This window comes from Paramisgurnus dabryanus, chromosome 9, assembly GCF_030506205.2.
Source record: "Paramisgurnus dabryanus chromosome 9, PD_genome_1.1, whole genome shotgun sequence".
NCBI classification, from domain to species: Eukaryota; Metazoa; Chordata; class Actinopteri; order Cypriniformes; family Cobitidae; genus Paramisgurnus; species Paramisgurnus dabryanus.
Window position 1 is genome coordinate 5899497 of NC_133345.1, and position 12500 is coordinate 5911996.

Here is a 12500-nt window from a genome sequence, read left to right on the forward strand (position 1 = left end):
AATTAAATGCTTACAGCACCTGGTATTCCCAGGCGGTCTCCCATCCAAGTACTAACCAGGCCCGACCCTGCTTGGCTTCCGAGATCAGACGAGAGCGGGCGTGCTCAGGGTGGTGTGGCCGTAAGCGAGTGCTGACTCGATTCGAGAGACACTTCAAGGCTAATGTGGCAACGCAATGACATCGGTAAATGGTTACAGAAAGGACGCATTCATGGGAAAAAATGACATAAAAAAAATAATTAATTAATTAAATGCTTACAGCACCTGGTATTCCCAGGCGGTCTCCCATCCAAGTACTAACCAGGCCCGACCCTGCTTGGCTTCCGAGATCAGACGAGAGCGGGCGTGCTCAGGGTGGTGTGGCCGTAAGCGAGTGCTGACTTGCTTCGATAGACACTTCAAGACTTATGTGGCAACGCCATGACATCAGTGAACGCTTACAGAAAGAACGCATTCATGGGAAAAAATGACATAAATAAATATTTAATTAATTAAATTCTTACAGCACCTGGTATTCCCAGGCAATCTCCCATCCAAGTACTAACCAGGCCCGACCCTGCTTGGCTTCCGAGATCAGACGAGAGCGGGCGTGCTTTTTTTTTTTTTTAATTTTTAAGGAAACATTTCATAAGTCACATCGCAGAAGCATCTTTTCCACACATTCAGAACACAATTTTAAACCAAGAAACTAAAACAAATGTTCATCTTCTCCTAGCATGTTAAAAAGCTTTTGATTAAAAACACCTATAACATCTTTGGTAAAGATTTTGTAAAAGTCCCCCATCTTGTTCTCCAATTTAAAATAATTGTACAACATTTCCACATAGTTTTCTACCATCTGCTTAAAAAGCACCCATAGGTTCAAAGTAAAATTCCTGTGTCTTGCTACATTCCTTCTTTTCCATATTGCTTTTTTCGCTATGATTAACAACAAATTCACAAGTTTCCTGTTTTCTTTGTTCTCTGTCATTCCCAGCATAAAAAATCTCTTCCAGTCAGTTTCCTCTTCATTTTCTCTTAATTCTGTGACAACTTCTTTAAGTTCATTAAAAAATGGGTTCAGCTTTTCACAGAATAAAAACAGATGTAACATACCTTCATCCTCTTTTTTACAGACTTTACACTGGGCATTTGTTTGTTTGTTCATTGCACAGAGTTTCATTTCAGTAAAAATTACATTATGTCTGATAAAATAGTCAAAACATTCCAAGTCCACATTTAACCACTTCCATGTTCTATTTTTCCAAATGTCCTTTTCATCAAGTTCATTAAAGTGTCTTAGCCACATCTGGTTAGCAACAGGTGCTTTAAAAACTCTATTTGTAAAAAAATCATAAAACATTTTCACTGTTCCCAAAATAAAATTAACCCTTTTGTCTTTACATTTTAAAAACACCATCATCTTATCTTCCTTTCCCTCCCTTTTATTTATCACTTCTAACCACTGTCTTGGAATTGCTTTCTTAACTTCCTCATATTGGTTTATTAAAGTTGTCACATTAAAATCTTCCTTCTCATCCTCCATTGCATCAATAATGACCTGGATTGGTAAAAATCCTTCTTTAACTTCCCACAAGATGTCTCTGACTTTTACGATCCCCACTTGTAACCACTTCTTATAATAAATGTCTTTCTCATTTATTTTGATTTTATCATTTAAAAACAGAGGCTGATTTAAAATCCTTTCCCTCCCCTCTGGATTAAAATCCACCTCAGTTAAAAAAAGCCTCCATGCATTTAAAACCTCCTTATAAAACTGTGGAATCCCTTCCATCATCCAGGCTTTTAACTTCATCCATAAAGTGTCTTCTTCAAGCTTAAAACCTCCACATTTGTTTAAATAAAAACCCATCAATTTCTTCCACTCAGCTTTGTTTTTGTCATCTAGATATTTTCTAACCACTTTTACCCTCATACTGTTCATCTTTTGTTCTACATCTTGCAATCCTAGCCCTCCCTCTTCTGGTTTTCCTATAAGCGTATGATATGCTATCCTTGGAGGCTTTTTTCCCATAAAAATTCTAAAACACTCTTTTTTATTCTTTGGGCAACCCAGCTCGGCAGTGACATCACATGCAAATTATACCACATCTTAGAAAGCATTAGCATGTTGACAATTAAAATTTTCCCCTTTAAACTTAAAAACATATTTCTCCAAAAAATCAATCTTCTCTCCATCCCTCCCAACGTTTGCTCCCACAAGTTGTTGACAGCCTCTTTCTCGTTTTTTGCTAAAATAACACCTAATATCTTCATCTCTTGTACCTCCTTGAACTTAACAACCCCTGTTAAAACCTCTGTTGTTCCAAACTTCATATATACTGTTTTATCCTCATTCAGTTTTGCACCTGAGCCCATACAGTAGCATTTCATTTTTTCCATTACTTCTTTTACGCTTTCTATATTCTCAACTACAATTGTCGTGTCATCTGCATATTGGAATATTCTTGTTAATTCCTCTTTGTCTTCTAATTCTATTCCATTTATATGTTTTCCTCTGTTAATTAGAAGCCCTAGGGGTTCTGCCACCAAAGAGTACAGCTGTGCTGAGAGTGGACACCCTTGTCTAATAGATCTTAAAACTTTAAAGGGTTGAGTTAAAAAACCATTACATTTTACCTTAGTTAAAATGTCAGTATATAAAACTGAAATCCATTTTATGAATTTCTGCCCAAAGCCAAATTGTTTTAGAACTGCAAATAAGAATCTGTGTTCCACTCTATCAAATGCCTTCTCAAAGTCCATGCTTATTATATATGCGCTTTTACCCTTTTCTTTTATATACCACGTTATGTCTCTAATGCTGCTTGTAATATCTGCTATATCTCTTCCCATTACTCCGTAAGCTTGATTAGTTTCAATTATATTGGGCAGTACCTGTTTTAGTCTATTTGCTAAAACTTTAGCTAAAACTTTAAGGTCTGTGTTTAGCATTGTGATTGGTCTATAATTTTTCAAGTCTGTTTTATTTCCTTTTTTCTTATATATAATTTTCATTAGACCTAACCCCATTCTTGGGTGCACTTTTCCTTTTTCAAAGATCTCTTCATAAACCTCTTTTAAAATAATACTTATTTTTCCTTTAAAAGCTTTATAAAACTCATTCCCAATGCCGTCTATCCCTGGGCTTTTCTTCGTTCCTAATTGATTGATGGCTTCTATAATTTCTTCTGTTGTAATATCTTTTTCACAATAATTTTTGTCTTCTTTATCAACTTTTCTCGTTATTTGTTGTAATAAGATTTTTCTTTTTGTCTCATCTCCTTCTTCTGATGTAAAAAGTTCCTCATAAAACTGGTTTACCTCTTTTAAAATACCCTCTGTACTTAATATCACTTTTCCTTCTTTGTTTCTGAGTTCTTTAATTATTCCTGCCTTCCCCCTACTTTTCTCAAGGTTTAAAAAGAACTTGTTGCATTTTTCTCCTTCTACTGTGTATTTCGCTTTGCTTCTTAGCATCGCCCCTTTGTACTTTTCTTCTTCTATTTTCTTTAGTTTTTCCTCCACTTCAATTACTCTTTGTATGTTTACCTCATTTTTGTTTAACTCCTCTTTTAATGTTTTTCTTATTTCTTCCTCTTTTATTCTTTTCACCTTTTGCAACAATTTACTATAGCTCATTGCATATTTCCTAATGTCATATTTCATGTTTTCCCACCATTGTCTTTTATCTTCTATATACATAAGGTCTGTTTTTCCTTCATCTAATATATTTTCTATCTCTTTTTTAAAATGCTGTTCCTTTAAAACTTCAGTGTTTAAAATCCATACCCCTGGTCCCTTCATTTCTCCTTTAAAATCCATTCTCATTAACACCATTTTGTGATCACTTAAAGTTGTTTCTTTATAAAACACTCCATCAATAAAACATTCCAAATTCCTGGTGCTTAAAAAGTGGTCTATTCTAGTTTGACACATAAAATTCCCCACCAGCTGTCTTTTTGTATATTCCCTCTTTTTTTCATTTCACTCCCTCCACACATCAATCATGTTTTTTTTCCCCATCAACGACCTTAACTCCTTTCTACCCCCATCTGATTTAAAGATCATTCCATTAGCCATGTCCATTTTACTAAAAACAGTGTTAAAATCCCCCGCAATCATTACCCTCTCCCATTTTTCAACTACTTCAGCTATAACATTAAAATATCTTTTCTTTTCTATTTCTTCATTTGGAGCATGTACGTTTACTAAAATAAAATCATCTTCTTCCATCTTAATTTCTACTGCCATGCATTTCCCTTTTGTGTCATTATACATTAGTTTTGTCTTGATACCTCTATCTTGTCTTATTAACACCGCCACTCCTCCTCCCATTTTTCCCTCTCCATTATTAAAAAATAATTCTCCTTCCCATCTTCTTTTAAAATCCTCCATTACACTTTCTTTCCAGTTTGTCTCTTGCAATAAAATCACATCTTCATCTCTACACAGTTCCTTAACTTTTTCAAATTTCACACCATTCATTAATCCCCTTGCATTAAAGCTCACAATTTTTAACACCATTAAATAAAAAGAAAAAAAGAAAAACTTTTGCATCAACATTTTGTTAGTCAATTTTCCTCCCCTGCCTTTTCACTTCTTCCACAGTCTTGTATCTCTTCAGAACTTTGTTTCCACATTTTATTTTTAGCTTTCTCTAAATTTGGTTTTACCTTAATTTTTCTCCTTCTTTTGTTGGTTGTTCCCAACGTGCTGTCTTCGTCAATGTTTTCACTGTCTTTGTCCTTTCCTTCCTCCTCCCCAGTTTGTTCTTTCTCCTTTGGCTCCTTCGTTTCAATTTGTTGAGTATCGTTTTCCTCCATCAAATCCTCCATTTCCTCGCTTTCCTGTGTTAATTCAGTCTTTTCAATCTCGTTGTCATTGTCCTCTCCTTGTGTCACTCCAGTATTCTCATTTTGCTCCTCACTTTTCTGTGTTAATTCAGTCTTTTCAATCTCGTTGTCATTGTCCTCTCCTTGTGTTGCTCCAATGTCCTCACGTTGCTCCTCTTCGCTGTCTGTTTCATGCATCTGCCCGCTATCCTGCTCTTCTTCCTGTTGATGGTCTCTATACCAGCATTCGCACTTGTCCAGTGCACGCTTGCAGTCCGGACACCTCACTACCTTGCAGTCCCTCGCAAAGTGGCCTGTTTCCTCGCATTTAAAGCATTTAAAATCCGGACAGTCCTTCATCATGTGTTCAGGGCTCATACACAACCTGCAGGTTCTCACCTGCTGGCTATGTATCACTCTGAAGTATTGAGGACCTTCTCCCGTTTCAAGTCTAGTGCTGTAGGGCAAGGAGGCCACTTCTTTTGGGAACCGTACCTTCAGGAACCTTGTTCCATCCTCTTTGTGGGTGCCGTTGTAGAATCGTCTCCTTATCTGTGAGATGGGAGTTACCCCCCATCCCTCCAGCTTCTGTAATATCTCGCCGTCGTCCAGGTATGCGGGCAGATGCATAAAAGAGACAACAAAATCTTTATTATTCAACTTTTTAATTTCACAAATCTTTCCTTTAATCATTAGTCCTCCATCCAACTTTTCAATATCTTCCTCCTTTTCAAAGGTAATTTCATATTCTTTCATCATTTTGGGCCTTACCGCTAGTATGCTTGTAACGTCCATCTTGTCAAGCAATGCCTGAATTATGTCCTCTGGTTTTCCTTCATGCACCTCTGCCAGATCAACTACCACCGTTGCTTCTTTAGTGTAGTATCTTTTATGTCTCCTTTCCGGGCCATCCTTATCTCGTTGTCTTTTTTCCAGTCCGTTTTCCATTTGCTGATGCGTTCCTCGTTCTAAATCCATGTCTGTTGCTGTTATATTGTCCATTCCTCAAAGGAACAAGCAACAACACACAAAAAAAAAACTAAAACGATCCCTCCCAAACAGCTAAGCTGTTGGGAGGACAAGTAACAAAATAACAAAAAAACAAACAAACAAAAAAACCTTTTAGGACTAAATAAACACAAATAGAAAAACTCAAACGTGTGGAGAGCCTTTCCCTCTCTACTGCAGCCTCACACTTCCTTGTTGCTCTCTAGCGCCCTCAGGGTGGTGTGGCCGTAAGCGAGTGCTGACTCGCTTCGATAGACACTTCAAGACTTATGTGGCAACGCCATGACATCAGTGAACGCTTACAGAAAGGTCGCATTCATGGGAAAAAATGACATAAAAAAATAATTTATTAATATAAATGCTTACAGCACCTGGTATTCCCAGGCGGTCTCCCATCCAAGTACTAACCAGGCCCGACCCTGCTTGGCTTCCGAGATCAGACGAGAGCGGGCGTGCTCAGGGTGGTGTGGCCGTAAACGAGTGCTGACTCGATTCGAGAGACACTTCAAGGCTAATGTGGCAACGCAATGACATCGGTAAATGGTTACAGAAAGGACGCATTCATGGGAAAAAATGACATAAAAAAAAAATTTAATTAATTAAATGCTTACAGCACCTGGTATTCCCAGGCGGTCTCCCATCCAAGTACTAACCAGGCCCGACCCTGCTTGGCTTCCGAGATCAGACGAGAGCGGGCGTGCTCAGGGTGGTGTGGCCGTAAGCGAGTGCTGACTCGCTTCGATAGACACTTCAAGACTTATGTGGCAACGCCATGACATCAGTGAACGCTTACAAAAAGGTCGCATTCATGGGAAAAAATGACATAAAAAAATAATTTATTAATATAAATGCTTACAGCACCTGGTATTCCCAGGCGGTCTCCCATCCAAGTACTAACCAGGCCCGACCCTGCTTGGCTTCCGAGATCAGACGAGAGCGGGCGTGCTCAGGGTGGTGTGGCCGTAAGCGAGTGCTGATTCGATTCGAGAGACACTTCAAGGCTAATGTGGCAACGCAATGACATCGGTAAATGGTTACAGAAAGGACGCATTCATGGGAAAAAATGACATAAAAAAATTATTAATTAATTAAATGCTTACAGCACCTGGTATTCCCAGGCGGTCTCCCATCCAAGTACTAACCAGGCCCGACCCTGCTTGGCTTCCGAGATCAGACGAGAGCGGGCGTGCTCAGGGTGGTGTGGCCGTAAGCGAGTGCAGACTCGATTCGAGAGACACTTCAAAACTAATGTGGCAACGCCATGCCATGGGAGAACGCTTACAGAAAGGACGCATTCATGGGAAAATATGACATAAATAAATATTTAATTAATTAAATGCTTACAGCACCTGGTATTCCCAGGCGGTCTCCCATCCAAGTACTAACCAGGCCCGACCCTGCTTGGCTTCCGAGATCAGACGAGAGCGGGCGTGCTCAGGGTGGTGTGGCCGTAAGCGAGTGCCGACTCGAATCGACAGACACTTCAAGACTTATGTGGCAACGCCATGACATCAGTGAACGCTTACAGAAAGAACGCATTCATGGGAAAAAATGACATAAATAAATATTTAATTAATTAAATGCTTACAGCACCTGGTATTCCCAGGCAATCTCCCATCCAAGTACTAACCAGGCCCGACCCTGCTTGGCTTCCGAGATCAGACGAGAGCGGGCGTGCTCAGGGTGGTGTGGCCGTAAGCGAGTGCGGACTTGATTCGAGAGACACTTCAAAACTAATGTGGCAACGGCATGCCATGGGAGAACGCTTACAGAAAGGACGCATTCATGGGAAAAATGACATAAATAATTAATTAATTTAATTCTTACAGCACCAGGTATTCCCAGGCGGTCTCCCATCCAAGTACTAACCAGGCCCGACCCTGCTTGGCTTCCGAGATCAGACGAGAGCGGGCGTGCTCAGGGTGGTGTGGCCGTAAACGAGTGCTGACTCGATTCGAGAGACACTTCAAGGCTAATGTGGCAACGCAATGACATCGGTAAATGGTTACAGAAAGGACGCATTCATGGGAAAAAATGACATAAAAAATATAATTAATTAATTAAATGCTTACAGCACCTGGTATTCCCAGGCGGTCTCCCATCCAAGTACTAACCAGGCCCGACCCTGCTTGGCTTCCGAGATCAGACGAGAGCGGGCGTGCTCAGGGTGGTGTGGCCGTAAACGAGTGCTGACTCGATTCGAGAGACACTTCAAGGCTAATGTGGCAACGCAATGACATCGGTAAATGGTTACAGAAAGGACGCATTCATGGGAAAAATGACATAAAAAAAATAATTAATTAATTAAATGCTTACAGCACCTGGTATTCCCAGGCGGTCTCCCATCCAAGTACTAACCAGGCCCGACCCTGCTTGGCTTCCGAGATCAGACGAGAGCGGGCGTGCTCAGGGTGGTGTGGCCGTAAGCGAGTGCTGACTCGCTTCGATAGACACTTCAAGACTTATGTGGCAACGCCATGACATCAGTGAACGCTTACAGAAAGATCGCATTCATGGGAAAAAATGACATAAAAAAATAATTAATTAATTAAATGCTTACAGCACCTGGTATTCCCAGGCGGTCTCCCATCCAAGTACTAACCAGGCCCGACCCTGCTTGGCTTCCGAGATCAGACGAGAGCGGGCGTGCTCAGGGTGGTGTGGCCGTAAGCGAGTGCTGACTCGATTCGAGAGACACTTCAAGGCTAATGTTGCAACGCAATGACATCGGTAAATGGTTACAGAAAGGACGCATTCATGGGAAAAAATGACATAAAAAAAATTATTAATTAATTAAATGCTTACAGCACCTGGTATTCCCAGGCGGTCTCCCATCCAAGTACTAACCAGGCCCGACCCTGCTTGGCTTCCGAGATCAGACGAGAGCGGGCGTGCTCAGGGTGGTGTGGCCGTAAGCGAGTGCCGACTCGAATCGACAGACACTTCAAGACTTATGTGGCAACGCCATGACATCAGTGAACGCTTACAGAAAGATCGCATTCATGGGAAAAAATGACATAAAAAAATAATTAATTAATTAAATGCTTACAGCACCTGGTATTCCCAGGCGGTCTCCCATCCAAGTACTAACCAGGCCCGACCCTGCTTGGCTTCCGAGATCAGACGAGAGCGGGCGTGCTCAGGGTGGTGTGGCCGTAAGCGAGTGCTGACTCGATTCGAGAGACACTTCAAGGCTAATGTTGCAACGCAATGACATCGGTAAATGGTTACAGAAAGGACGCATTCATGGGAAAAAATGACATAAAAAAAATTATTAATTAATTAAATGCTTACAGCACCTGGTATTCCCAGGCGGTCTCCCATCCAAGTACTAACCAGGCCCGACCCTGCTTGGCTTCCGAGATCAGACGAGAGCGGGCGTGCTCAGGGTGGTGTGGCCGTAAGCGAGTGCCGACTCGAATCGACAGACACTTCAAGACTTATGTGGCAACGCCATGACATCAGTGAACGCTTACAGAAAGAACGCATTCATGGGAAAAAATGACATAAATAAATATTTAATTAATTAAATGCTTACAGCACCTGGTATTCCCAGGCAATCTCCCATCCAAGTAATAACCAGGCCCGACCCTGCTTGGCTTCCGAGATCAGACGAGAGCGGGCGTGCTCAGGGTGGTGTGGCCGTAAGCGAGTGCTGACTCGCTTCGATAGACACTTCAAGACTTATGTGGCAACGCCATGACATCAGTGAACGCTTACAGAAAGGTCGCATTCATGGGAAAAAATGACATAAAAAAATAATTTATTAATATAAATGCTTACAGCACCTGGTATTCCCAGGCGGTCTCCCATCCAAGTACTAACCAGGCCCGACCCTGCTTGGCTTCCGAGATCAGACGAGAGCGGGCGTGCTCAGGGTGGTGTGGCCGTAAGCGAGTGCTGACTCGATTCGAGAGACACTTCAAGGCTAATGTGGCAACGCAATGACATCGGTAAATGGTTACAGAAAGGACGCATTCATGGGAAAAAATGACATAAAAAAAATTATTAATTAATTAAATGCTTACAGCACCTGGTATTCCCAGGCGGTCTCCCATCCAAGTACTAACCAGGCCCGACCCTGCTTGGCTTCCGAGATCAGACGAGAGCGGGCGTGCTCAGGGTGGTGTGGCCGTAAGCGAGTGCAGACTCGATTCGAGAGACACTTCAAAACTAATGTGGCAACGCCATGCCATGGGAGAACGCTTACAGAAAGGACGCATTCATGGGAAAATATGACATAAATAAATATTTAATTAATTAAATGCTTACAGCACCTGGTATTCCCAGGCGGTCTCCCATCCAAGTACTAACCAGGCCCGACCCTGCTTGGCTTCCGAGATCAGACGAGAGCGGGCGTGCTCAGGGTGGTGTGGCCGTAAGCGAGTGCCGACTCGAATCGACAGACACTTCAAGACTTATGTGGCAACGCCATGACATCAGTGAACGCTTACAGAAAGAACGCATTCATGGGAAAAAATGACATAAATAAATATTTAATTAATTAAATGCTTACAGCACCTGGTATTCCCAGGCAATCTCCCATCCAAGTACTAACCAGGCCCGACCCTGCTTGGCTTCCGAGATCAGACGAGAGCGGGCGTGCTCAGGGTGGTGTGGCCGTAAGCGAGTGCGGACTTGATTCGAGAGACACTTCAAAACTAATGTGGCAACGGCATGCCATGGGAGAACGCTTACAGAAAGGACGCATTCATGGGAAAAATGACATAAAAAATTAATTAATTAAATTCTTACAGCACCAGGTATTCCCAGGCGGTCTCCCATCCAAGTACTAACCAGGCCCGACCCTGCTTGGCTTCCGAGATCAGACGAGAGCGGGCGTGCTCAGGGTGGTGTGGCCGTAAACGAGTGCTGACTCGATTCGAGAGACACTTCAAGGCTAATGTGGCAACGCAATGACATCGGTAAATGGTTACAGAAAGGACACATTCATGGGAAAAAATGACATAAAAAAAATAATTAATTAATTAAATGCTTACAGCACCTGGTATTCCCAGGCGGTCTCCCATCCAAGTACTAACCAGGCCCGACCCTGCTTGGCTTACGAGATCAGACGAGAGCGGGCGTGCTCAGGGTGGTGTGGCCGTAAACGAGTGCTGACTCGATTCGAGAGACACTTCAAGGCTAATGTGGCAACGCAATGACATCGGTAAATGGTTACAGAAATGACGCATTCATGGGAAAAATGACATAAAAACAATAATTAATTAATTAAATGCTTACAGCACCTGGTATTCCCAGGCGGTCTCCCATCCAAGTACTAACCAGGCCCGACCCTGCTTGGCTTCCGAGATCAGACGAGAGCGGGCGTGCTCAGGGTGGTGTGGCCGTAAGCGAGTGCTGACTCGCTTCGATAGACACTTCAAGACTTATGTGGCAACGCCATGACATCAGTGAACGCTTACAGAAAGATCGCATTCATGGGAAAAAATGACATAAAAAAATAATTAATTAATTAAATGCTTACAGCACCTGGTATTCCCAGGCGGTCTCCCATCCAAGTACTAACCAGGCCCGACCCTGCTTGGCTTCCGAGATCAGACGAGAGCGGGCGTGCTCAGGGTGGTGTGGCCGTAAGCGAGTGCTGATTCGATTCGAGAGACACTTCAAGGCTAATGTTGCAACGCAATGACATCGGTAAATGGTTACAGAAAGGACGCATTCATGGGAAAAAATGACATAAAAAAAATTATTAATTAATTAAATGCTTACAGCACCTGGTATTCCCAGGCGGTCTCCCATCCAAGTACTAACCAGGCCCGACCCTGCTTGGCTTCCGAGATCAGACGAGAGCAGGCGTGCTCAGGGAGGTGTGGCCGTAAGCGAGTGCAGACTCGATTCGAGAGAAACTTCAAAACTAATGTGGCAACGCCATGCCATGGGAGAACGCTTACAGAAAGGACGCATTCATGGGAAAATATGACATAAATAAATATTTAATTAATTAAATGCTTACAGCACCTGGTATTCCCAGGCGGTCTCCCATCCAAGTACTAACCAGGCCCGACCCTGCTTGGCTTCCGAGATCAGACGAGAGCGGGCGTGCTCAGGGTGGTGTGGCCGTAAGCGAGTGCCGACTCGAATCGACAGACACTTCAAGACTTATGTGGCAATGCCATGACATCAGTGAACGCTTACAGAAAGAACGCATTCATGGGAAAAAATGACATAAATAAATATTTAATTAATTAAATGCTTACAGCACCTGGTATTCCCAGGCAATCTCCCATCCAAGTACTAACCAGGCCCGACCCTGCTTGGCTTCCGAGATCAGACGTGAGCGGGCGTGCTCAGGGTGGTGTGGCCGTAAGCGAGTGCGGACTTGATTCGAGAGACACTTCAAAACTAATGTGGCAACGGCATGCCATGGGAGAACGCTTACAGAAAGGACGCATTCATGGGAAAAATGACATAAAAAATTAATTAATTAAATTCTTACAGCACCAGGTATTCCCAGGCGGTCTCCCATCCAAGTACTAACCAGGCCCGACCCTGCTTGGCTTCCGAGATCAGACGAGAGCGGGCGTGCTCAGGGTGGTGTGGCCGTAAGCGAGTGCCGACTCGAATCGACAGACACTTCAAGACTTATGTGGCAATGCCATGACATCAGTGAACGCTTACAGAAAGAACGCATTCATGGGAAAAAATGACATAAAT

At 42.6% G+C, this 12500-nt stretch overlaps 23 non-coding genes and 5 pseudogenes across 23 annotated transcripts; all 28 read right to left on the reverse strand.

Annotated features, from left to right (window-relative positions):
• Positions 1–7: 7 nt before the first annotated feature.
• On the reverse strand, positions 8–126 carry LOC135722203 (5S ribosomal RNA). Its single transcript, XR_010521946.1, has one exon. It is a non-coding gene; the product is annotated as a 5S ribosomal RNA (ribosomal RNA).
• A 126-nt stretch (positions 127–252) lies between these two features.
• Positions 253–371, reverse strand: LOC135722204 (5S ribosomal RNA). The gene has a single exon (XR_010521947.1). It is a non-coding gene; the product is annotated as a 5S ribosomal RNA (ribosomal RNA).
• Positions 372–6181: 5810 nt separating this feature from the next.
• On the reverse strand, positions 6182–6300 carry LOC135723478 (5S ribosomal RNA). The gene has a single exon (XR_010523182.1). It is a non-coding gene; the product is annotated as a 5S ribosomal RNA (ribosomal RNA).
• Positions 6301–6426: 126 nt separating this feature from the next.
• Positions 6427–6545, reverse strand: LOC135722205 (5S ribosomal RNA). Its single transcript, XR_010521948.1, has one exon. It is a non-coding gene; the product is annotated as a 5S ribosomal RNA (ribosomal RNA).
• A 126-nt stretch (positions 6546–6671) lies between these two features.
• On the reverse strand, positions 6672–6790 carry LOC135722206 (5S ribosomal RNA). Its single transcript, XR_010521949.1, has one exon. It is a non-coding gene; the product is annotated as a 5S ribosomal RNA (ribosomal RNA).
• A 125-nt stretch (positions 6791–6915) lies between these two features.
• LOC135722207 (5S ribosomal RNA) lies at positions 6916–7034 on the reverse strand. Its single transcript, XR_010521950.1, has one exon. It is a non-coding gene; the product is annotated as a 5S ribosomal RNA (ribosomal RNA).
• Positions 7035–7159: 125 nt separating this feature from the next.
• LOC135722208 (5S ribosomal RNA) lies at positions 7160–7278 on the reverse strand. The gene has a single exon (XR_010521951.1). It is a non-coding gene; the product is annotated as a 5S ribosomal RNA (ribosomal RNA).
• A 125-nt stretch (positions 7279–7403) lies between these two features.
• Positions 7404–7522, reverse strand: LOC135725328 (5S ribosomal RNA; annotated as a pseudogene).
• A 120-nt stretch (positions 7523–7642) lies between these two features.
• Positions 7643–7761, reverse strand: LOC135724726 (5S ribosomal RNA). The gene has a single exon (XR_010524387.1). It is a non-coding gene; the product is annotated as a 5S ribosomal RNA (ribosomal RNA).
• Positions 7762–7887: 126 nt separating this feature from the next.
• LOC135723479 (5S ribosomal RNA) lies at positions 7888–8006 on the reverse strand. The gene has a single exon (XR_010523183.1). It is a non-coding gene; the product is annotated as a 5S ribosomal RNA (ribosomal RNA).
• Positions 8007–8131: 125 nt separating this feature from the next.
• On the reverse strand, positions 8132–8250 carry LOC135722209 (5S ribosomal RNA). Its single transcript, XR_010521952.1, has one exon. It is a non-coding gene; the product is annotated as a 5S ribosomal RNA (ribosomal RNA).
• Positions 8251–8375: 125 nt separating this feature from the next.
• Positions 8376–8494, reverse strand: LOC135722210 (5S ribosomal RNA). The gene has a single exon (XR_010521953.1). It is a non-coding gene; the product is annotated as a 5S ribosomal RNA (ribosomal RNA).
• A 126-nt stretch (positions 8495–8620) lies between these two features.
• LOC135722211 (5S ribosomal RNA) lies at positions 8621–8739 on the reverse strand. The gene has a single exon (XR_010521954.1). It is a non-coding gene; the product is annotated as a 5S ribosomal RNA (ribosomal RNA).
• Positions 8740–8864: 125 nt separating this feature from the next.
• Positions 8865–8983, reverse strand: LOC135722212 (5S ribosomal RNA). The gene has a single exon (XR_010521955.1). It is a non-coding gene; the product is annotated as a 5S ribosomal RNA (ribosomal RNA).
• Positions 8984–9109: 126 nt separating this feature from the next.
• LOC135722214 (5S ribosomal RNA) lies at positions 9110–9228 on the reverse strand. Its single transcript, XR_010521957.1, has one exon. It is a non-coding gene; the product is annotated as a 5S ribosomal RNA (ribosomal RNA).
• A 125-nt stretch (positions 9229–9353) lies between these two features.
• Positions 9354–9472, reverse strand: LOC135726110 (5S ribosomal RNA; annotated as a pseudogene).
• Positions 9473–9598: 126 nt separating this feature from the next.
• Positions 9599–9717, reverse strand: LOC135722215 (5S ribosomal RNA). Its single transcript, XR_010521958.1, has one exon. It is a non-coding gene; the product is annotated as a 5S ribosomal RNA (ribosomal RNA).
• Positions 9718–9843: 126 nt separating this feature from the next.
• LOC135722216 (5S ribosomal RNA) lies at positions 9844–9962 on the reverse strand. Its single transcript, XR_010521959.1, has one exon. It is a non-coding gene; the product is annotated as a 5S ribosomal RNA (ribosomal RNA).
• Positions 9963–10087: 125 nt separating this feature from the next.
• LOC135722217 (5S ribosomal RNA) lies at positions 10088–10206 on the reverse strand. Its single transcript, XR_010521960.1, has one exon. It is a non-coding gene; the product is annotated as a 5S ribosomal RNA (ribosomal RNA).
• A 125-nt stretch (positions 10207–10331) lies between these two features.
• LOC135725329 (5S ribosomal RNA) lies at positions 10332–10450 on the reverse strand (annotated as a pseudogene).
• Positions 10451–10570: 120 nt separating this feature from the next.
• LOC135724727 (5S ribosomal RNA) lies at positions 10571–10689 on the reverse strand. The gene has a single exon (XR_010524388.1). It is a non-coding gene; the product is annotated as a 5S ribosomal RNA (ribosomal RNA).
• A 126-nt stretch (positions 10690–10815) lies between these two features.
• On the reverse strand, positions 10816–10934 carry LOC135725571 (5S ribosomal RNA; annotated as a pseudogene).
• Positions 10935–11059: 125 nt separating this feature from the next.
• On the reverse strand, positions 11060–11178 carry LOC135722218 (5S ribosomal RNA). The gene has a single exon (XR_010521961.1). It is a non-coding gene; the product is annotated as a 5S ribosomal RNA (ribosomal RNA).
• Positions 11179–11303: 125 nt separating this feature from the next.
• On the reverse strand, positions 11304–11422 carry LOC135722219 (5S ribosomal RNA). Its single transcript, XR_010521962.1, has one exon. It is a non-coding gene; the product is annotated as a 5S ribosomal RNA (ribosomal RNA).
• A 126-nt stretch (positions 11423–11548) lies between these two features.
• Positions 11549–11667, reverse strand: LOC135723848 (5S ribosomal RNA). Its single transcript, XR_010523532.1, has one exon. It is a non-coding gene; the product is annotated as a 5S ribosomal RNA (ribosomal RNA).
• A 125-nt stretch (positions 11668–11792) lies between these two features.
• Positions 11793–11911, reverse strand: LOC135722220 (5S ribosomal RNA). Its single transcript, XR_010521963.1, has one exon. It is a non-coding gene; the product is annotated as a 5S ribosomal RNA (ribosomal RNA).
• A 125-nt stretch (positions 11912–12036) lies between these two features.
• On the reverse strand, positions 12037–12155 carry LOC135725729 (5S ribosomal RNA; annotated as a pseudogene).
• Positions 12156–12275: 120 nt separating this feature from the next.
• On the reverse strand, positions 12276–12394 carry LOC135761909 (5S ribosomal RNA). The gene has a single exon (XR_010538485.2). It is a non-coding gene; the product is annotated as a 5S ribosomal RNA (ribosomal RNA).
• Between the last annotated feature and the right edge of the window lie 106 nt (positions 12395–12500).